The following is a 23,527-nucleotide window of genomic DNA, read 5'->3' as shown; positions in this document are numbered from 1 at the left end:
GGAAACCCGCACCGCCGTACAAGGCAACGTCCTAGCGGAGGTGGTTTGCCACTGCCTTCCTTCGACCGTAATGGGGATGAATGATGATGACGAAGACGACACAACACCACCCAGTCATCTCGAGGCAGGGAAAATCCCTGACCCCGCCGGGAATCGAACCCGGGACCCCGTGCGCGAGAAGCGAGAACGCTACCGCAAGAACACGAGCTGCGGACACGATTTTGTTATAAATATTGTTTATTTTTAACTAAGAGACAGGAGGATACAGAAAGACAACTAGCTAGAACATAAACGTCTCGTAGGTTGGTCGGCCCTTTATGTACCCACACAGTTTCTAGATGGTTCCCCGCTTCCTGTTTCAACAGGAATCTAGTGAGAGACTGACTGCATAGGCAAAAAAAGCGGCGAAATGAGTTAAGGCCCGATAGGTACGCACCACATTTAACATACAGGTAACGCGATTACGATCTTAGCTGACCAATGCTACTAGGAAAACTCCTTTAGTCTACAGTTATTTACAACAAGGTACGGCAGTTTTACAGCTCTATACGGAACAGATGATAGGCAACACGCAAAGCATATGCATGCCATAGAGTGCAGCCCTGTAGCTGCTCAGTGGCATAACGTACACTATTGGCCATTAAAATTGCTACACCACGAAGATGACGTGCTACAGACGCGGAATTTAACCTACAGGAAGAAGATGCTGTGATATGCAAATGATTGGCTTTTCAGAGCATTCACACACGGTTGGCGCCGGTGGCAACACCTGCAACGTGCTGACATGAGGAAAGTTTCCAACCGATTTCTCATACACAAACAGCAGTTGACCGGCGTTGCCTGGTGAAAATTGTTGTGATGCCTCGTGTAAGGAGAAGAAATGCATACCATCACGTTTCCGACTTCGGTAAAGGTGGGATTGCAGCCTATCGCGATTGCGGTTTATCGTATCGCGACATTGCTGCTCGCGTTGGTCGAGATCCTATGACTGTTAGCAGAATATGGAATCGGTGAGTTCAGGAGGGTAATACGGAACGCCGTTCTGGATCCCAACGGCCTCGTATCACTAGCAGTCAAGATGACAGCATCTTATCCGCATGGCTGTAACGGATCGTGCAGACACGTCTCGATCCCTGACTCAACAGATGGGGACGTTTGCAAGACAACAACCATCTGCACGAACAGTTCGACGACGTTTGCAGCAGCATGGCCTATCAGCTCGGAGACCATGGCTGCGGTTACCCTCGACGCTGCATCACAGACAGGAGCGCCTGTGATGGTGTACTCAACGACGAACGTGCGTGGACGAACGGCAAAATTTCATTTTTTCGGATGAATCCAGATTCTGTTTACAGCATCATGATGGGCGCATCCTTGTTTGGCGACATCGCGGTGAACGCACATTGGAAGCGAGTATTCGTCATCGCCATACTTTCGTATCACACGGCGTGATGGTATGGGGTGCCATTAGTTACACGTCTCGGTGACCTCTTGTTCGCATTGACGGCACTTTGAACAGTGGACGTTACTTTTCAGATGTGTTACGACCCGTGGCTCTATCCTTCATTCGATCCCTGCGAAACCCTACATTTCGGCAGGATAACGCACGACCGCATGTTGCAGGTCCTGTACGGCGCTTTCTGAACGGGCGTTTATGGATAGAGAAAATGTTCGTCTGCTTCCCTGGCCAGCACATTCTCCAGATCTCTCACCAATTGAAAACGTCTGGTGAATGGTGGCCGAGCAACTGGCCCGTCACAATACGCCAGTCACTACTCTTGATGAACTGTGGTACCGTGTTGAAGCTGCATGGGCAGCTGTACCTGCACATGCCACCCAAGCTCTGTTTCACTGAATGCGCAGGCGTATCAAGGCCGTTACTACAGTCAGAGATGGTTGTTCTGGGTACTGATATCTCAGGATCTATGCACCCAAATTGCATGAAAATGTATTCACATGTCAGTCCTAGTATAATATATTTGTCTAATGGATACCCGTTTATCACGTGTATTTCTTCTTGGTGTAGGAATTATAATGGCCAGTAGTGTACTTACATCGGCGTACGATAGTTTTAAAACTCTATATGGAGCAGATGACAGGCAACACGCCAAGCATAGGCACGCCATAGGGTGCAGCCCTGCAGGTGCTCAGGGGCATAACATATACAGGACACGTAGCTTCATCGGGAAGCTAAGCAATTTTTGCCCATTACGTGTCGTGTCAGCTCTAGAAGCTTGATACAGAGACTTTCAAACACTCTGGATATTTCAATGCCACAACTGTCAGAGTTCATCAGGTTGGATCATCATGTAACTGTTGCTGTAGTTGCTGTTGATGATGACAGTTTTGCCACTATGTCTCTCAGAAATACGGGAATCCCGTAGGAAAAATTTTGTTTCATGACTGATGAAGGACGAAAACATAAAAATCGTGAAACGAGCGTGGTCTTCTTACAAGCTTCAGCTCCTCATAAATTTGCATCTCCTCTCAGCATTTCGGCAGGCATCTGAATGGAGCGCCCAATCCAGGCAATTTGTCTTCGGTTGGGGGAGGGGGGGGGGAGGGCGGCCCAAGCTAACTGCTGTCTCCTCGGCGCCCGCGGCCCCAGCTAACTGTTGTCCCCTCGCCCGCCGCCGTTGTTTCGATAAGCCGTGCTATACAAAGCGGGCAGCACTCGTGTGCCCCACAGCCCGCGGCGTTCCACTAGAGCCGCCACGAGGGCGTGCTTAGCGCTCTGAACGCCGTCGCAGGCGGGTGGGTCTAGGCCGGGAACCCGCCAGCCCCGCCCTTCACAACGGCGCGCGTTCGCTTCATTACGCGGCGCCGCGCTGGCTCTGCACATAATTACGAACGGCACCAGCGCCACAAAGGGCACGGCGAGAGCGCCGCCGTAAAGCGCCAGATGAACCCGCGGCATTACTGGCCTTTGCCCCGCTCGATTCAGTCGTAATTTGTATTTTAGCGCGCAAATGCTTCAGTTGCTCCTTTGTTTCTTTCGCCATTCCTTTTTAAATGTCTCATCTCCCCTCTCATCTGTTCTCACGAACTGACAATCAAATTACTTTACTGGGTTTACAAACTTAAAAAAATTGCATGTTACAACCGACACCGGAAAACAATACACTAACTGGGCAAAGAAACTGGTATAGGCCTGCATATTCATATACAGGGATATCTAAACAGGCAAAATATGGCGCTACAGTCGGCTACGCCTATATAAGAGCCGACCGCGGTGGCCACGCGGTTCTAGGCGCTGCATTCTGGAACCACGTGACTGCTACGGTCGCAGATTCGAATCCTGCCTCGGGCATCGATGTGTGTGATGTCTTTAGGTTAGTTAGGTTTAAGTAGTTTTAAGTTCTAGGGGACTGATGACCTCAGATGTTAAGTCCCATAGTGCTCAGAGCCATTTTTAGCCTACATAAGACAAGTGTCTGGCACAGTAGTTAGATCGGTTACTGCTGCTACAATGGCAGGTTATCAAGATTTAAGTGAATTTGAACGTGATATTATAGTCGGCGCACGAGCGATGGGACACAGCATCTCCGAGGTAGCGCTGAAGTGGGGTTTCTCCCGTACGACCATTTCACGAGGACGGCCGCGGTGGTCAAGCGGTTCTAGGCCCTTCAGTCTGGAACCGCGCGACTGCTACGGTCGCAGGCTCGAATCCTGCCTCGGCCATGAATGTGTGTGATGTCAAAAAAATGGCTCTGAGCACTATGGGACTTAACAGCTATGGTCATCAGTCCCCTAGAACTTAGAACTACTTAAACCTAACGAACCTAAGGACATCACACAACACCCAGCCATCACGAGGCAGAGAAAATCCCTGACCCCGCCGGGAATCGAACCCGGGAACCCGGGCGTGGGAAGCGAGAACGCTACCGCACGACCACGAGATGCGGGCTGTGTGATGTCCTTAGGTTAGTTAGGTTTAAGTAGTTTTAAGTTCTAGGGGACTGATGACCTCAGATGTTAAGTCCCATAGTACTAAGAGCCATTTGAACCATTTTGAACTCAGAGCCATTTGAGCCATTTCACGAGGTAGCCATGAATATCAGGAATCCGGTAAAACATCAAATCTCCGACATCGCTGCGGCTGGAAAAAGATCCTGCAAGAACTGGACCAACGACGACTGAAGAGAATCGTTCAACGTAATAGAAGTGCAACCCTTTCGCAAATTGCTGCAGATTTCAATGCTGGGCCATGAACAAGTGTCAGCGTGTGAACCATTTAACGAAACATCACCGATATGGGCTTTCAGAACCGAAGGTCCACTTGTGTATCCTTGATGACTGCACGACACCAAGCTTTACGCCTCGCCTCGGTCCGTCAACACCGACATTGGACTGTTGATGACAGGAAACATGTTGCCTGGTAGGACGAGTCTCGTTTCAAATTGTATCGAGCGGATGGACGTGTACGGGTATGGAGACAACCTCATGAAATCATGGACTATGCATAGCAGCAGGCGAATGTTCAAGTTGGTGGAGGATATGTAATGATGTGGGGCGTGTGCAGTTGGAGTGATATGGGACCCCTGATACGTCTAGATACGACTCTGACAGGTGACACGTACGTAAGCATCCTGTCTGATCACCTGCATCCATTCATGTACATTGTACAGTCTAACGGACTTGGCCAATTCCAGCACGACAATGTGACACACCACACTTCCAGGATTGCTACATTGTGGCTCCAGGAATACTCTTCTATGTTTAAAAACTTCCGCTGTCGTCCCAGCTCCCCAGACATGAACATTATTGAGCATATCTGGGCTGCTTTGCAACGTGCTTTTCAGAAGAGATCTCCAACCGCTCGTAGTTTTACGGGTTTATGGACAGCCCTGCAGGATTCGTGGTGTCAGTTACCTCCAGCACTACTCAGACATTAGTCGAGTTCGTGCCACATCGTGTTGCGGCACTTCTGCGCGCTTGGAGGGGAGGGGCTACACGATACTAGGCAGGTGTACCAGTTTCTTTGGCTCCTCAGTGAATAAAACCGTATCAAGATCTAAGATAGATAAATTGTGCCATGAATCATGTTTGCAACTAATTTTCACTGTTTTAAAGAAGTCGCACATTAAAAGACAATTTAAAGGGTTCAACAGCAGCTGTTGTTGGCAAGTGTTAGCTCAACCGCTTATTGCACAACTGGTCAATTTCGGCCTTACAGGCAATTTTCAAGTGCAGTGCGTGTCAATATATTGTAAAATTACCCGATTGTAAAATAGGGAACATAGCCGATCAGAGAGCAAGCGTAAAATCTGCAAGCATCAAAATGAAAAGCAGAATGCTCTCTGACCACTTACATCTACCGTTTTACAATCGGATATGTGAGTACTTCGACGACTTCTTAAGTAACAGAACACAGTATGTTGTCCTCCACAACGAGTGTTCATCAGAGACATGGATATCGCCAGAAGTGCCCCTGAGAAGTGTGATAGTGCTTATGTTATTTTTTATGTACATATTTGATCTGGCGGATAGGGTAAGCAGCAATTTGCGGCTATTTGCTGATGATACTGTGGTGTACGGAGAAGTGTCGTCGTGATTGATTTTAGAAGCATACAAGATGACTTTTTCTAGTTGGTGTGATAAATAGCAGCTAGCTCTAAATGTAGTAAAAAGTAAATTAATGCAGATGAGTAAGAAAAACAAATCCATAATGTTCCAATACAGAATTAGTAGTCAGCTCATTGACAGAAACACATCGATTAAATATGTGGGTGTAGCATTGCAAAACGATATAAAATGGAACGAGCATGTAAGGATTGTAGTAGGAAAGGCGAATGGTCAAATTCGGTTAATTAGGAGAATTTTAGAAAAGTGTGTTTCATCCGTAAAGAAGATGGCACGTAACACACTAGTACAACCCATCCTAGAGTGTTGCTAGAGTGTTTGGGATCCGCACCAGGTCGGATTAAAGGAAGACATCGAAGTAATTCAGAGGCGAGCTGCTAGATTTTTTTACCCATAGATTTGAAAACACGAAAGTGTTACACAGATGCATCATTGGAGGGAAGGCGATGTTCTTTCCGAGCGGCACTATTGAGAAAATTTAGAGAACCAGCATCTGAAGCTGACTGATGAACGATTCCATGGCCGCCAACATTGTTTCCGGGTAAGGATCATGAGAATAAGATGAGAGATATTAGGTATCGTACGGATGCATGTAGACAGCCGTCTTTCCGGCGCTCATTTGCGAGTGGAACAGGGAAGGACCTGACCAGTAGAGGCAAAGGTGGAAAAATGGGCCCCTGCTGGTATTATGGGCCCCCTGCGTATTTGGAAGTACAGGCCATGAATTGTAGTGGAGAGCACATGAACTACTAGAACAAGTTGCCAAACTTCACTGTAGAGTGTGCAGACGTAGTAGCTGTCATGGTTTGTGAGTAGTTGTGCTGTGCATTTTTTCGCTGTCATCAAAAGTTTGAAAGGTTGGTGTTTATTTGAATAAAACTCAAATTTCTAACATGTTATTATTAAAACTAAGGTAAGGTACGTATTTGGCTTGTTGTTGGGATGCCATTTTGCATTAATTAACGTCGGTTGCGAACCAAACTAACCGTAGGCAAAATCGTTTTTCCCAAGATGTCGAGGGTGGATATATGGGCCCCTTTTGCTGCTGGTATTATGGGCCCCGTAAAATCAATCAGATTTTATGGGACCATTTACAAATATTGCTACTCTTTATGTTTCAGATGCCTCGAAGACATCTTGTACCACCAAAAAAATCGAAACGGCAATCGTGGGACAAAGCAAATATGTCAAATGCTATTGTAGCTATTAAAGAGAAAAAAATGGGGTTGAGAAAAGCGGTTAAAGTGTACTCTGTCCCTCGTTCTACGCTCCAAAGGCTTTCACGAATCGATAAACCGGTCGAAGAAATAGTTTATATTAAACTGGGCCGTCCACCGGTTTCACCACAGGGACTTTAGGACGAACTGGTTAAATATCCTCTCATTATGCAATCCAAATTCTACAGCCTTACCAGAAATGACGTCAGGCCTACCAGCTTTGCACAAGAAATAAAATCCCTCATCCATTTGTAAAGGGCGAAGTTTCTGGACGAACTTGGTTTGACCATTTTATGTCACGGCACAAAAATATTCTGTCTATTTTGAAGCCATCCGCAACTTCGATTTCACGTGCTAATGAGTTTAATAAACAAGCTGTCGACAATTTCTTCAATTTACTTGAAGCTGCGTTCAGTAACTGCAGACAGAGTTTTTAATGTAGACGAATCAAAAAATGGCTCTGAGCACTATGGGACTTAACTGCTGAGGTCACCAGTCCCCTAGAACTTAGAACTGCTTCAACCTAACTAACCTAAGGACATCACACACATCCATGCCCGAGGCAAGATTCGAACCTGCGACCGTAGCGGTCGCGCGGTTCCAGACTGTAGCGCCTAGAACCGCTCGACCACTCCAGCCGGCAGACGAGTCAGGTCTTAGTGTCGTTCAAAGAAAAATTTCTCGTGTCATCGGCCTGAGGGGAAAAAGGCAAGTTGGTGCATTATCTGCAGCTGAAAGAGTTTCACTTGTAACGTGTAAAAAGATGCTTATGTGTGTGACTATTGTGAATAGACTAGGCGTAGACTGTGAAAATCATCCCACCAGTAGACTAATTAACAATGTTCAGAGTGAATCTTTCTTTCATTATACACAAAAATTAAATAAAATTATTTTTTCAAATTTTTGTTTCTTTTTATTTCAAACTATCTTGGGGCCCATATTACCAGCACAAATTCTTGACGCAACAAAATGCAGACTATCAGGAAAAATAAAATTTTGTTTTAACTATTAAAAAGTTGAGCCAAAACATGTCGTAACTATTTGCAGGACATACTAGAGAAATGCTTTATGTTAATTTCAGGTGATTATACTAAAAATAAAAGGTGTTATATAAAAAAAACAAAGTGGGGGCCCATTTATCCACCTTTACCTCTAGTGGTACAGGGTACCCTCCACCATGTGCCGTACGGTGGCTTGCGGAGTATCTGTGTAAATGTAGATGCAGAAGTAGATGTAGATGGTGGTAGGCCAAAAAGCAATTTTGACAATTGCAGAGATACTATTAAACCACACACCATCGGTTCTCTAGAGAATCGAACTCCCATATACACGGTCCAGTCATATTAATGTGACCACGGTCTATGTTCCACGTCAATGTACAATAACGACTCACAGATGGCAAGTGGAGGAATTAGCAGTGTAGGGTACGTAAGGCGTTTCAAAGGGACGCGGACAACAACGAAGTCGTTGTCGTAATGCGGAAAAGGAGCAATTTATCTGACGTCCAAAAGGTTATGATCACTGGCATTCGGGCCAACAGCGGAAACATTTCCGAAATGAATAAAACGTTCTCGGTTTCCAAGCAGCGTCAATTCGAATAAAATCCTCGAGCTTTCAATGACCATCTCCGCCATCGTCGTCAGGCGTTCACTAACTGCCGGGGCTGCTACGGTTTCTTGATTGTATAGGTATGATGATATCATCAGCAGCCAATCAGATAGACCCAATGTGGCGCGCGCGCGTAAGTCGACCTGGGCAGCTGGCGGAGCTATTGCCCGAGGCAGCACTGGTGACGTCAGGTGGCGCCAGGGGCAGGCGCCACGTTTGAAACTGCCGCTCCCGCGTCGCGCATGTCTCTGCTTTCTTTCGATGTCCAACGACCGCCCCCATGCCCTGTTTAGTGTGTATCCCTGGTCTCTGTTGAAATTGTTGTTGTTTAAACCAATCTCGGCCGCTTCCTTTATAACGGACTCTCAATATGTAGATGCATGAGCCAATACTTTTGTATTTTCGAACTGTATTTTATGTCCGTTTTCTAGGCAATGGTCCGCTATGGCCGACTTGTCAAGCTCACTTTGTTTTATATGGCGCTTGTGCTCAGTACAACGCTCCGCAACCGTGCGAATTGTTTGTCCGATATACCTGCTGCCACATTCGCAGGGTACACCATACAGGCCGTGAGCCGTTCAGTAATTCATATAACCTCTTGATAGCTCGGTCGCTCAGTGGGAAAGTGTCTGACTATAGATCCCAACGTTTGGTGTTCATTTCTCAGTCGGTTCTAGGATTTTTGTTTCTAGTACTTCCGACATATTTAGCCTCTGGGAATCAATTCTTGGCGTGAAAAATGCCGAACTGCACCATGGCTCTGAGTAGGCGTTAACCTGTTCGTCCCTTTGTAACTACCTGTGTAAGTCAGGTCAAAGGGCAGAGTAAGGCAAGGACACATCGCCTCCAATAGGTCGATGCCTAGTAAAGTAATGCGGAAGTGAAATCAACCTTCGGAATGAAGACAGCTTTGGTTTATTTAAGTCTCTTAATTGAGCCTGTAAAAATAAAGGGTCTGGGAAGTATGTTCCGCCTATGCTGTTAAATGAAAGGAAGTTTTTCTTTTGCCATACGCACTTATTTATAAACCATCTTCAGTGCCCTGTAATACACGTTTCTTTTTATACATATAATAAACGTACTATTTGGTAGTGACGATATGTTACTATGTAATATTTAGTCATGTTTTTCTCTTATTTTTCAAATTAAAAACAACTTTCGTAGCACAAATTTCTTGAGGTTAAATGATCGTTTAGTGCTAATTACGATTTCCAGTGTCGTAACTGCACAGTTCCTAGAGATACGTTCTTTCGGGTCCCAGACTCCAACTGGTCAATTTCCAGCGTTTATTCGCCGACATTTATCACATCACTTGCACATTTCATTTTGTGAACAACATGTGTAAGTTTATGGTGTGCAGTGCTACCAACTGCCACTATGCGTTTATCTTTCGTCTTTTGCTTTGTGTGTGTGTGTAGTTTGATATTATTCATTTTTTGTGCATGTGTGTATATTTTGTCACTTGTGAATGTCTTAATACAGGTAACGTAGGGATTTACCGCCCGTTCATTTCGTAACCAGTATGATTTGCGAGCCAAATATAGCCGACAGCTGCCGCCGGGGCGCGCCGCGATCGCGTACACCACATGTAGTGTGTCTACAAGTCGCATCGCTTCTGAGCTTTCAGCAGGACGTCGAACTCGGCATGCTCAACGGTGACGTTGGAAAGTACCGTCTGTGTGCCGACAGCTTTACGCTCAAATCGGTTTCATTTTGTAGTTGCAAAGAAAATGGCTGTCTCCTTCACGCGGCAGCGTGCGTGGGAGACCCGTGCCAAGGAAGAGGAAGCGCGTGCGCTCCTGCAGTGGCTGAGCTCTGGCCGGCGAGTAACGCGAGAAGGCGTCGGCGCGGCGCGGCGCTCACACAATTTCCCGTGTCACAGCGGGATCGCCTTACTACTCCAGGCTGCCAGCGGGCAAGAGCGAGAATGAGCGCTCGTGCGTGCCGCAGCTCGCCGCGCTGCCGAACACTGCACCCTCATAGGCGGCACCCGTGTTTATTTAAGAGGACTCGTCCCTGAACGAGTTATGTTTTTAACATTCTCTTCCTTCTGACACTGTTAATGATCTACAGGATCGAGCACGTAAAAAAAAATAAATAAATAAAAAAGATAAATTTTAAAAAATGTTCAAATGTATGGGACCAAACTGCTGAGGTCATGGGTCCATAGACTTACACACTATTTAAACTAACTTAAACTATGTTATGCTAAGAACAACACACAAACCCATGCCAGAGGTAGGACTCGAACCTCCGGCGAGAGGGCTCGCGCAGCCCGTGACATGCCTCCTCGGACCTCGCGGCCACACCGCGCGGCTGACCACGTACACTACTGGCCATTAAAATTGCTACACCACGAAGATGACGTGCTACAGACGCGAAATTTAACCGACAGGAAGAAGATGCTGTGATATGCAAATGATTAGCTTTTCAGAGCATTCACACAAGGTTGGCGCCGGTGGCGACACCTACAGCGTGCTGACATGAGGAACGTTTCCAACCGATTTCTCATACACAAACAGCAGTTGACCGGCGTTGCCTGCTGAAACGTTGTGGTGCCTCGTGTAAGGAGGAGAAATGCGTACCATCACGTTTCCGACTTTGATAAAGGTCAGATTGTAGCCTATCGCGATTGCGGTTTATCGCATCGCGACATTGCTGCTCGCCTTGGTCGAGATAAAGTGACTGTTAGCAGAATATGGAATCGGTGGATTCAGGAGGGTAATACGGAACGCCGTGCTGGATCCCAACGGCCTCGTATCACTAGCAGTCAAGATGACAGGCATCTTTTCCCCATGGCTGTCACGGATCGTGCAGCCACGTCTCGATCCGTGAGTCAATAGATGGGGACGTTTGCAAGACAACAACCATCTGCACGGACAGTTCGACGACGTTTCCAGCAGCATGGACTGTCAGCTCGGAGATCATGGCTGCGGTTACCCTTGACGCTCAATCACAGACAGGAGCTCCTGCAATGGTGTACTCAGCGACGAACCTGGGTGCACGAATGCCAAACGTAATTGTTTCGGATGAATCCAGGTTCTGTTTACAGCATCGTGATGGTCGCATCCGTGTTTGGCGACATCGCGGTGAACACACATTGGAAGCGTGTATTCGTCCTCGCCATACTGGCGTATCACCCGGCTTGATTGTATGGGGTGCCATCGGTTACACGTCTCGGTCGCCTCTTGTTCGCACTGACGACACTTTGAACAGTGGACGTTACTTTTCAGATGTGTTACGACCCGTGGCTCTACCCTTCATTCGATCCCTGCGAAACCCTACATTTCAGCAGGATAATGCACGACCGCATGTTGCAGGTCCTGTACGGGCCTTTCTGGATACAGAAAATGTTCGACTGCTGCCCTGGTCAGCACATTCTACAGATCTCTCACCAACTGAAAACGTCTGGTGAATGGTGGCCGAGCAACTGGCTCGTCACAATACGCCAGTCACTACTCTTGATGAACTGTGGTACCGTGTTGAAGTAGCATGGGCAGCTGTACCTGTACAAGCCATCCAAGCTCTGTTTGACTCAATGCCCAGGCGTATCAATGCCGTTACTACGGCCCGAGGTGGTTGTTCTGGGTACTGATTTCTTAGGATCTATGTACCCAAATTGCGTGAAAATGTAATCTCATGTGAGTTCTAGTATAATATATTTGTCCAATGAATACCCGTTTCTCATCTGTATTTCTTCTTGGTGTAGCAATTATAATAGCCAGTAGTGTAAAATCGGCCCGGAGAACAGAGTTACAGGGTACAAAGAAACACAGCAGAGGAAAGGAAGTACAGTACTAACATGACTATAGCAGAAGCTGGAAGTGATCATTCTTCTTTTGGCACTTTTGGTCTCTGGTCAGCAAGTTGCTGAAGGAGGATCAAAGCTGGACTGTTGAAATTGCTGCAATCGCATCCGAAATGTTCTGCTGCAGTTCTTGAAAACGATGGGGGTTGTTGCGATACGCCTTAGACTTTAGGGCTCCGCACACCAAATAATCTCACACTGACGTATCAGGTGTCCTGGATGGCCAGTTAGGGCCGCGACCAGACTGACCTCTGTTAGAAATTCTGTTAGGCGTGCAGATTGTGTAAATGGGCTCTAAGATTCGGTGCGGATCACGTGGCGGACGTACACGTGGTGTGCACTTCACGAGGCGTGGGTGTGTGCATACATTTACGTCCAGTCATATCCATTCCTCTGGCCCTACCCTGTACAAAGCAGAAGTGGCTCAAAATTCGTACAAACAATCAGGGTTATTAATCAAATCATTTATGTGAAAATTACGTTGATATATTTTATATTTTGATGTCGATAATAATATTTATAGAAGGCTAAAAAGCAGAACACTGTTTAACTGAGGCGCCATCTTCTTTCGTAACATTGACTGTACAGCTTAGAAAAACGGTCAGGCTACAGAAAACATTGAGGGAAGTACGTTTGCCTCCAGTTTCCTCTTCCGATGCTTATCTGTGAAAAATATATTAAATTTATTTTACTACGAGAAATATATTTAAAATTTAGATAAATAATCAACACAACATTATCATATATTAGGATTTTCAGAAAATAATTAGAATGGAAGGTAGAGTAGATCGTTCTGATTACATGTTCCCGTTTTGAAGAATTTAACTACAGCCATTTAGGAGAGAATGTACCTGAATAATAAAAATTCAACTTTACGGTAAATTGTAAAGGAAGATTAACTAACTTATTAGCTTATCACTATGCAGTTTTAAAACATTCAAGCTGCATATTCTTGTTGGTCACGAGTCTCTTTATCCTCCATCATCTTTCTGTTCATTATTTTATTTATCCTAGCCTCCTTGGTAACAGCTTCTGCAGCTGTCTCCGCTTCGCATACTTACAGCCGATGATTAACAGTTAGAACATAAACCATATTCATTCCGGTCTCGATAACTAATGTTTTTGAGAACATGAATCTTAGAAATTATGTAATCACTGAAAGTTATCACTGCATCCATTTCACCCATCTTAACCACAGTCAGCCCAACAAACACAGTTTTCAGTATTGGCTCCGCTATGCAGCCATTGAAGCTTTGAGATTCTGTGAGAGACCGTAGAGATACTTCCTTAGAAAATTTATGTTTCCCAGTACCCTTATTTATGCTTAATTGACTCCATAAGTCCAAGAATGCTTCTGAGTGTATTATATGTCTGTAAACTCAATTTCTGTAAGTGAATGTTGAAGCAAATGAAGTGTATTATTCGTTGTTGCTTTGAACTAGTTGCCTAGAAACTTCCGTTTGGCATTAAATTTCCTTATTCTCGGCAGTACTAACACAGAAAACACACGCGGAAGTAGAACAACACAGGATCAGGTACCAAGGACACGTGTTTCCAATTCCGAAGGCATGAAGTAAACAAATGTACCATAAGATCTTTGGTTGCAGTTAAGCCACAGATTTCTACATACGCCTGTACTTAGGTTCCGGAAATCAGATCCTTCTAGAATATATCTGTTCTTACAATCCATATCTAGAAATTGAAAGAAGAAAAGAAAAAAGAATACATTGCACACAGCATCACCATATATTAGAATTTTCAGAAAATAGTAAGAAAGGCGGGTAGAGAAGGTCATTCTAATTATCTGTGCCAGTTTTGGTGTATTTAAGTTCAGCTATTTAAAAGAGAAGTGTACCTGAAAGAAGTGAGAAAAAAGAAAACATCGCATGTTATGAAGCATTTTAAAATAACAAAGCGGCGTGGCATCTGTGCAACATTATTTTCAAACTACGTTTGTGACTAAACAGAACATAAAAAATCCCTAGACTATACACTATCGTAATCGGCATGAAACGATCTTGTCTACGGAGCAGAAATATTTCTTTTTCAAATTTTTGGTCTTTTTCACGAGCAGGTCCCCTCAAGCGCTTTCCCTAACAGAGTTTTATTATGTTATAAATGACAGAGCGCAGCAATCAGTCGTCCTTTCTTTTGCAGGTTTAATTACGCAGATTCAGATTTCGGCTAGTGCCTAGCCATTATGCACTGTTTTTTAATCTCGATGTACGTTAGTTCCCTGTTGTTCGGGCGTCAGCTACAGTATTCAAAGAACTGTGACTGACGCCCGAACAACAGGGAACTAACATGCATCGAGATTAAAAAACAGTGCATGGATAATGGCTAGGCAGTAGCCGAAATCTGGATTTGTGTAATAAAACCTGCAGAAAAAAAAGACTGATTGCTGCTCTCAGTCATTTATAAATTACATAACAGTTGCTGAGTGCATCCACTTTCCTAATGGTGAAATTATCTCTGCCCTACAGATGCTTCTAAAATAATAGGTACGCAGTCGGGGAGTTAATTTTTACTTCCTTTTCTTTATTGGTATTTGGCTGTCTCCATACAGCCATCCTTCACGTTTTATTCGGGTCTGTGGACCTATGTCATATCACTAGCTATGGGTGTCCGCAGAAATTTATCGTTGAGTATGGTTGCAGACTCTAAAATTGCCACTTTTGATTTAATGAGCTGGTCACATTCGAGAAGCGTCACGTCATAAGCAATGTAATGCTACAATTCACTAAACAGAAAGCTTGGCGATATCACGTAGAACCATTTACAGATGTGTATTAGAATTCTGTAATGAATAAAAACAATGTACTAGGCAGGGGCAAGTGCTCATCTTACCCTCTCACGCCAGTAGGTGTATCAGTGAGTGACAGAATACTGGACGGCCCGTATTTGAAGAACGACGTCGTGCAGTGGCAAGTCAGTGGACTGGCACTCAGGCTGACAGCGTTTTAAACCCCAGTTCTAGCAGCCAGATTTAGTCTTCCCGTGATTTCTCCAAATCGCTTAACCCAAATGACGGGTTATTTCCACTGGAAGTTCATGGCCGATTTCTTAACCTGTTCTGTACCAAATCAAACTTGTGCTCTGTCTGTATTGACCATGTCATCGACGGGACGTTATTTGGCGACGCAACGCTACTTCCTGTGTTAGAATGGCTGAAATCTATTCGAAATTACGGGTAACTGTATTTTCATTTACACTCAAAAAGTTGAATAAGTATACCTAATTGATTTCCATCATCAGTGTCTGTCGTTGAATATCCCTGTATTACAGTCATACTCTCTTCTACTGCTAGCATGCATCATATAATGGATTAATGAAACTGTACTCGCGTTATCTGTGTACTGTAGACTTATAGCATGTCTATGGTTTGCGATGCTTCCGATTTCCTGCTTCATTATTTAACAGCGTATCTAAATTATTAATTTCCAGTGCTATTTGGTTAATCAGTAGCTCGACATTGCACTTAATTGGTCCACTGTGTAATTAGTCACCGGAGAAACTCCACATTAATTTCAGAATCAGACAAAATCAAGCTACTTTTAACGATACTCGCTCAGTGAAAACAACGAAATAGCTGTTATCATTGCGACTATTATTACTGTGTTACCTGGCTGTGTGCTGTATGAATATAAGTGTTTACGAATGTAACTAAATAAGGTATTTTAATTAATTTCCAGCTAGTGATTGATTGACGTTGCTTTGTTGTATGTTTGATGCTGACGGTATGTTAATGTTTTGTCAATATGTCAACGCCAATCCTCCTACAGAAATTGATAAAAGAGTTTGATGACTTAAATTTTGTTTTTTCATTTTGCTACCACGAGTGGGGTAATGAAATCCCGTTGTTATTATTTGTCTGAGTGCCGTTTATTAGAGGGAGATAGTCCACTTGTCTAAAGACGTATCTCTGCGCAGCTTCATTGAAACAGAAGGCACGATATATAATGAAAACGGCGTGATGTGAACGACATTCAGCACGAAGCGAATCAGTTTCTACTCGAGAGCGCGCGACTATAATTACATTCGAATTGATTATTAACAAAGAAACAGTTAGCATTATACCATATATCATCGCACAAAAGCCGAAAAGACATACTGACGTAGGTGGTCGCGAAACAGAACAATTAAAATGTCTCAATAGGCGAAATGCGAATCAGCTGGGTTTGACAGGTTCACAATTGTGTAGAAACGCTCTTCTACTACACTGAAGCGCCGAAGTAACTGGTTTAAGCATGCTTATTCCAATAGAGAGATAAGTAAACAGGCAGAATACTGCGCTGCAGTCGGCAATGCCTATATTGGACAGCAAGTGTCTACCATAGTTGTTAGATCGGTTACTGCTGCTACAATACAGGTTATCAAGATTTAAGTGAGTTTGAACGTGGTGTTATAGTCGGCGCACGAGCGATGGGACACAGTATCTCCGAGGAAGCGATGAAGTGGGTATTTTCCCGTATAACTATTTCACGAGTGTACCGTGAATATCACGAATCCAGTAAAACATCAAATCTCCGACATCGCTGCGGCCGGAAAAAGATCCTGCAAGAACGGGACCAACGACGACTGAAGAGAATCGTTCAATGTGACGGAACTGCAACCCTTCCGCAAATTGCTGCAGATTTCATGCTGGGCCGTCAACAAGTGTCAGCTTGCCAAGCATTCAACAGAATTTTAAAACATGGCTTAGTTCAGTGACCGTTTATAAGTTTAAGTTAAACTAAATAAGGGCCGAGGAGTCATTTAGTTTAACATTCATTCAATGAAACATCATCGATATGGGCTTTCGGAGCCGAAGGCCCACTTCTATACCCTTGATGAATACACGACACAAAGTTTTACGCTTCGCCTGGGTCCGTCAACACCGACATTGGACTACTGATGACTCGAAACAAGTTGCCTGGTCGGATGAGTCTCGTTTCAAATTGTGTCGAGCGGATGGACGTGTACGGGTATGGAGACAACCTCATGAATCCATGGAAACTACATGAGACTGTTCAAGCTGGTGGAGGGTCCCTAATGATGTGGGGAGTGTGTAGTTGGAGTAATATGGGATCCCTGATACGTCTGGATACGATTGTGACAAATGATACGTACGTAAGCATCCGGTCTGATCATCTGCATCCATTCATTTCCATTGTGCATTCTGACGGACTTGGGCGATTCCAGCAGGACACTGCGACACCCCTCACGACCAGAATTGCTACACAGTTGCTCTAGGGACACTCTTCTGAGCTTAAACATTTTCAAGTGGTTCAAATGGCTCTAAGCACTATGGGACTTAACTTCTGAGGTCATCAGTCCCCTAGAACTTAGAACTACTTAAACCTAACTAACCTAAGGACATCACACAAACCCATGCCCTAGGCAGGATTCGAACCGTAGCGGTCGCGCGGTTCCAGACGGTAGCGCCTAGAACCGTTCGGCCACCCCGACCGGCTTAAACATTTTCACTGGCCATTAAACCCCCCAGACATGAACATTATTGAGCATATCTGCGATGCCTTGCAACGTGCTGTTCAGAAGAGATCTCCACCCCCTCTTACTCTTACTGATTTATGGACAGTCCTGCAGGATTCATTGTGTCAGTTCCCTCCATCACTGCTTTAGACATTTGTCGAGTCCATGCCACGTCGTGTTGCGGCATTTCTGCGTGATCCCGGGGGCCCTGCACGGTATTAGGCAGGTGCACAAGTTTCTTTGGCTCTTCAGTGTATTACCAGTTTCCCGCAGGAGCAATGAAGTGTTCTGAGAGTATCGTAAAAGAAGCAGGTCATCCCCGTTTTCAAGAGATTTGGTTAGATGGATGCCCAGGGTAGTGTGTGTGTGTGTGTGTGTGTGTGTGTGTGTGTGCGTGTGTGTGTGTGTGTGTGTGTGTGTGTGTCCGCGCGAGCACGCGGTGTTAGAAACGCCTCAAATATATCATCACTTAAAATAACAATCGTTCTGCCCCATGTTCACTCACCTTCTTCAACCGGTCACCATTATACTACATCCCTGACTTGTATTACGACCTATTTTGAGTCAGAATATCTCTATTGAATCGTAGCATCATGAAACCTCAGATCAACCTGTTCGTCCATGAGGTAGCAGTGGACGTGCTAGGTAGTCCCGATAGTGCCTACACTGTTGCCTAGCGAACAAAATGCAAACTTGCTGAATACCGGAAAAGGCTTTAAGACTGTACTGAAGAACTACTAGCCAAAAGAAATCAGTGAGCCGTTTTTTATCACTGAGTAGCAGTAACATGCCAATGTAGCTTCAGATGTGCCACCAGGGACTATTACAGAACAGTTACTGTTAGCAATACGCTTAAATGACATGAGGGAGTAGCGTCGGGTTCTTTCCCAACGCAGCTACAACAATTTACAGCTACAATACCGATTGTTGTTTGGTCTACCATCGTCCTGTCTTTGCCCTGCACCCTTTTAGACGCACGCCCTTTCTGTAGTTTTCCGAGACCTCCTAACCTAAGAAACCGCCCAGTTCCCTCCACACAGCACCCCTACTCGTACGGTCGCTTCGTGTGTGTAGTGGACATGCCACAAGTCCTGGGATTTCCAGCCAACACACTCGTGATTCTGTCTGAGCCTCTGCTACAGATGCCCCACTCAGCTCTGCACCAAAGGTCCACAATCTGTTGTGTAGACATTGCTACACGTAGTGAGCCCTGCCTTCAACTCGGAAGCAAAACTGGCAGTCCTTACCACTTTAACTAGCCATCCGAAGCCAGAGATAATCTGTTCTAATCCAAAGCGACCATCGTTAGTAGAGACGTGAAACACAAACTGCGGTTGGCTGCACCCTGTGCTCTTCATGGCATCTGGAAACACCAGCTTCACATCTTGATAACTCCTCCCTGTATGCACACAGTGTGCATAATGGATACCTCCCCCGCCTTGCAGACATATCTCTAAGGAGCCGCATTATGCGCCTAACGTTGGAGCTCCCAACTACCAGTAATCTCACCTTCTGGGATTGCCTAAAGCTTGCAAGCCGAGAGCCTTTCCCTGAATCAGGGCAATCTACTGCATCTGGCTCAGGATGTTTATTAAAGTCAGCGTCCGAAGCCTGTTAATCAGACGAACTGGGAAGACCCTCCAACCAGCCACCTGGAAAGTATTTCGCTGTCAGCCACACAATGGAACGACCTCCCAATCGACCACTTACTACACTGGACTCGCATTCGAGAGGACGATTGTTCAATCCCGCGTCCAGCCATCCTGATTTAGGTTTTCCGTGATTTCCCTAAATCGCTCAAGGCAAATGCTGGGATGGTTCCTTTGAAAGGGCACAGCCGACTTCCTTCCCCATCCTTCTCTAATCCGATGAGACCGATGGCCTCGCTGTTTGGTCTCTTCCCCCAAACAAGCCAACCCAGCCCAACCCAACCCAACGACCACAGGTGAGGGGTCAACGTCAGTGCAGGCAGTATCCAGGTGGCCGCAGTAGTGTACCTATGCAGGCACATGGGATGTGCTGGGTGTCCCTCGGATCCCAACATCCGGCCCCCCCATAGTGGTGCCCATTAGCAACAGTCTCAGACTGCATGCCTAGAACCAACACCGCCTGGAGATGGGAGCGAAGGGTCGCCAACTCAGCTTTCATATGAATGCAGCAATCACAATTCCCATACATAAATAATACGGCGGAAATATGTTCTAGGCAGTCGTTAAAACGCGGAACTGTGCCTGATAAATACACAAACACTTTAGAAATTTAGGAGTTTAAACTAAGGAGCACATAGAAGTTTCATAATAAGTCGCTTCTTATGGGAATCTGCGTCAAGTCACAATCGAAACAGTGTACTGCGATGCACTGCTGCAGTTACAATAGCTAAATAGCTGAAAACAAGTTTCCGTCCAACTTAAAGTGGACAGACCACATAAAACTTATTGTAGGAACGCAGATGGCAGACAGAGAATAACGGGAAGACTCTAAGGAATTGTAGTTCGGCGACTCTTAAAGCCCGGTTCTACCTGTTATTATTATTCGTCAGTCTGCGACCCTTACCATACAGGGTTAGTAGAGGGCGTTGAGAATATCCAAAGAAGAGCAGCTCGTTACGAGATGGTTCGCTTAGTAATATTAACGACTTTCCCCTGATATCATCCTACACTAAGCAAAAACCTCTACTTTGTACTAATACAGTAATAAAATTCTTCAGATTGTGTAGCCGCGTCATAATGAGATACAATTAACCACGTTTAGGCCGCTGAGGAGGCTGCCTGCAACCTTAACCAAAAGTTGGTAGTTTTATCGCGTCATGTTTCTGTCAAACACTCACAAGAATGTAATAGAAATGGACTGTGGCCGCAAAAGCATATGGCCATACGGTCGGGACACGCACTGTCTGATAAAATGTAGCCACGCACCCCTATTTACTACGGAACTGACCAGCAGACGTCACGAGAGCTGACCCGCTAGTATAAAATGTGGCAGGGAATTTTGTCGTCAGCAGAGAAGCAGTAACAGTACACTGGCTCGGTCAGGATAGCTTAGTGACCTCGAACGTGGAACAGTCACTGGATGCCACTCGAGTAACAAATCCATCAGGAACACTTCAACACTCCTAATGCTGCCCACTTCGACTGCTGCTGAGGTGGCTGTAAAGTGGCAACTGCGAAGGAACAACCACAGATGAACTAACACTAGCTAGACTTCAGCTACTGACGTAAGAGGGCCGTTGAGCATTGTGGACTGTGCTTCTAAGACTCGCTTCCAGCAGTCCAGCTAGCACAATGGCCATGTACATGAAATTAAACACAATGGAGTAGAACTGCCGAGCACCTCCTCATAAGTCACACATTTCTGTAGTTAACGGCAAACGACTTTTCAGGTTGTGTAAAGAGAGCCACCACTGTATAGTTGCTCACTAGAAAAAAAAAGTCATTTGAAACGATGAAGCACGCTATACCCTATTGTAATGCGATGGAAGGGTTTGCGTTTTGCAAATGCCTGTAGAAAGTTACCTGCCATCGTGTGTAGTGTCACAGTGAAATAGGGAGGATTTTGAACTACGGTATGGGAGCATTTTTCGTGGCCAGGGCATGATCCCCTTATTACACTTTAGAAAACGCTAAATGCTGAAGGATACGAACACATTTTACAGCAGTGTGTAATGCGTGCAGTAGAGGAATAGTTCGGAAATCCTGATTAACCGTATCAGAATGACAATCGTCCATAAAACAGCAGCAGTGAGGCAGTGGTTTACGGACAATAACATTCCTGAAATACACTGGCCCGCCTATAGACCCGATCTATAAGCAATGGAACACCTTTGGTAGAGCTAGACCATCGACTTATCTTCAGATGTCAGCGTCCAAAGTTACCACCTCTTCTGGGTTCGGCTCCTGAGGAAAAATGGGCTGCCATTTCTCACAGGCATTCAGATACCTCGTTGACGGTGTCCGAAGCTGCGTCCAAGTCGTTCAAAATGGTTCAAATGGCTCTGAGCACTATGGGACTTAACATGTGAGGTCATCAATCCCCTAGAACTTAGAACTACTTAAACATAACTAACCTAAGGACATCACACACATCCATGTCCGAGGCAGGATTGGAACCTGTGACCGTAGTAGTCGCGCGGTTTCTGGACTGAAGCGCCTAGAACCGCTCGGCCACCGCGGCCGGCTCTAAGCCGTCATAAAGACGCCGCTGAGAAATAGGTGTCCGGGTTCTTTTGATCAGATAGTGTTCACACGGACGCCGTTGCCAAAAACTTCTAAGTTGTAGCAAAACACATGATTGGAGATACGTTGTAAGACGCACCACGAAGGACTTATTCGAACTGGATGCAAATCGGACGACGTGACATACATGTGCAGACAGACAAATCATTACAGTTTTGTAAAAACTGTATGATTTATTCAGGAGAAAGAGCGTCAGAAACTGAGTAAGCCAGTAACGCTTTGGTCCACATCTGGCTCTTACGCAAGCCGTTATTCCGCTTGGCATGGATTGATGAGAGTTGTTGGATGTCCTCTTGAGGGATATCGTGCCAAATTTTGTGGAAATGGCGCTAGGTCTTAAAATTCTTGTGCTGGCTGAAGGACCCTGCCCATATTGCTCCAAATGTTCTCAATTGTGGAGACATCTGACGACCTTGCTGGCAAAGGTAGACTTTGACAAACAGGGAGACAAACCGTACAACCTCTCACCCTCTGCAGAAGGGTATTATCTTGATGCAATTTAAGCTCAGGATGGCTTGCCACGAAGGGTAACAAAACGAGGCGTAGAATATCGTCGACGTACGGCTGTACTCTAAGAGTGTCGCGGACGACATCCAAAGTGGTGCTGCTATGAAATAAACTGGCACTCATACCATCACTACTGGTTGTCGAGCCATATGGCAGGTGACAGAGAGGTTGGTATCCTACAACTTTCCGGGGCGTCTCCAGATACGCCTTCGCCGGTCATCGGGGCTCAGCTGGAAGCGGGACGCATCACTGAAGATAATTTTACTCCACTCAGTGAGATTACAGGCCAAAGTCGTGTGTGGAGACGCTCCAGCCAGCGGTGGGATGCCAACCTGAGTGTAGCCTGCCACGCTGCCCGACAACCAGCAGTGATGGTCCGAGGTGCCGTGTCCCCATACCGCAAGTGTTATAACGATGAAGTTTCGCCAACTCAAGTGGGAGACAAAATAAATGGTTCAAATGGCTCTGAGCATTATGGGACTTAACTTCTGAGGTCATCAGTCCCCTAGAACTTAGAACTACTTAAAACTAACTAACCTAAGGATATCACACACATCCATGCCCAGACTGCAGCGCCTAGAACCGCTCGGCCACTCCGGCCGGCCAAGTGGGGGACACTTGATTAACCGCCCTATACTACTGATCCCTCTTCATGCGATTATCACGCCTTCAGGCGCTTAAAAAATGCCTTGAAGGCCTACGATTCCTGTGAGACAAGGATGCGCAGCAGGCAGTTAACGGACTTGTTCACGCTGCAGGCAATGATGTTTAAGCAAACGGCCGTCTTCAGCCTGGAGCGTTGGTGGGGTGACCGCCTTAATGCTCACGACGATTTTGTCTGATTGGCATATCGGTTCTGAACTGTATGGTCCTCGAACGGAAACTTTTTGATAGTAAAGGCATTCCACATTCGAAAAATGCTAGGTAAAATGTGAGTCCTGCTGTCTTCTGAATCTTGAGCATATCACTATGCAATGCGTAAACTGGGGATTAAGCGACGTTTCAATTTTGGGATAGTACTGCGTGTTTCTCCATCGAGAACCAGTGAACTGTGGAATTGAGCATTTCTGCTAGCGGGCACATAATCAAGAATAGTCTCC

Source organism: Schistocerca nitens, chromosome 4 (assembly GCF_023898315.1).
Source record: "Schistocerca nitens isolate TAMUIC-IGC-003100 chromosome 4, iqSchNite1.1, whole genome shotgun sequence".
In the NCBI taxonomy this organism is placed as follows: Eukaryota; Metazoa; Arthropoda; class Insecta; order Orthoptera; family Acrididae; genus Schistocerca; species Schistocerca nitens.
The sequence above is the reverse complement of the archived record's forward strand: the minus strand, read 5'-3'. Positions refer to the sequence as shown.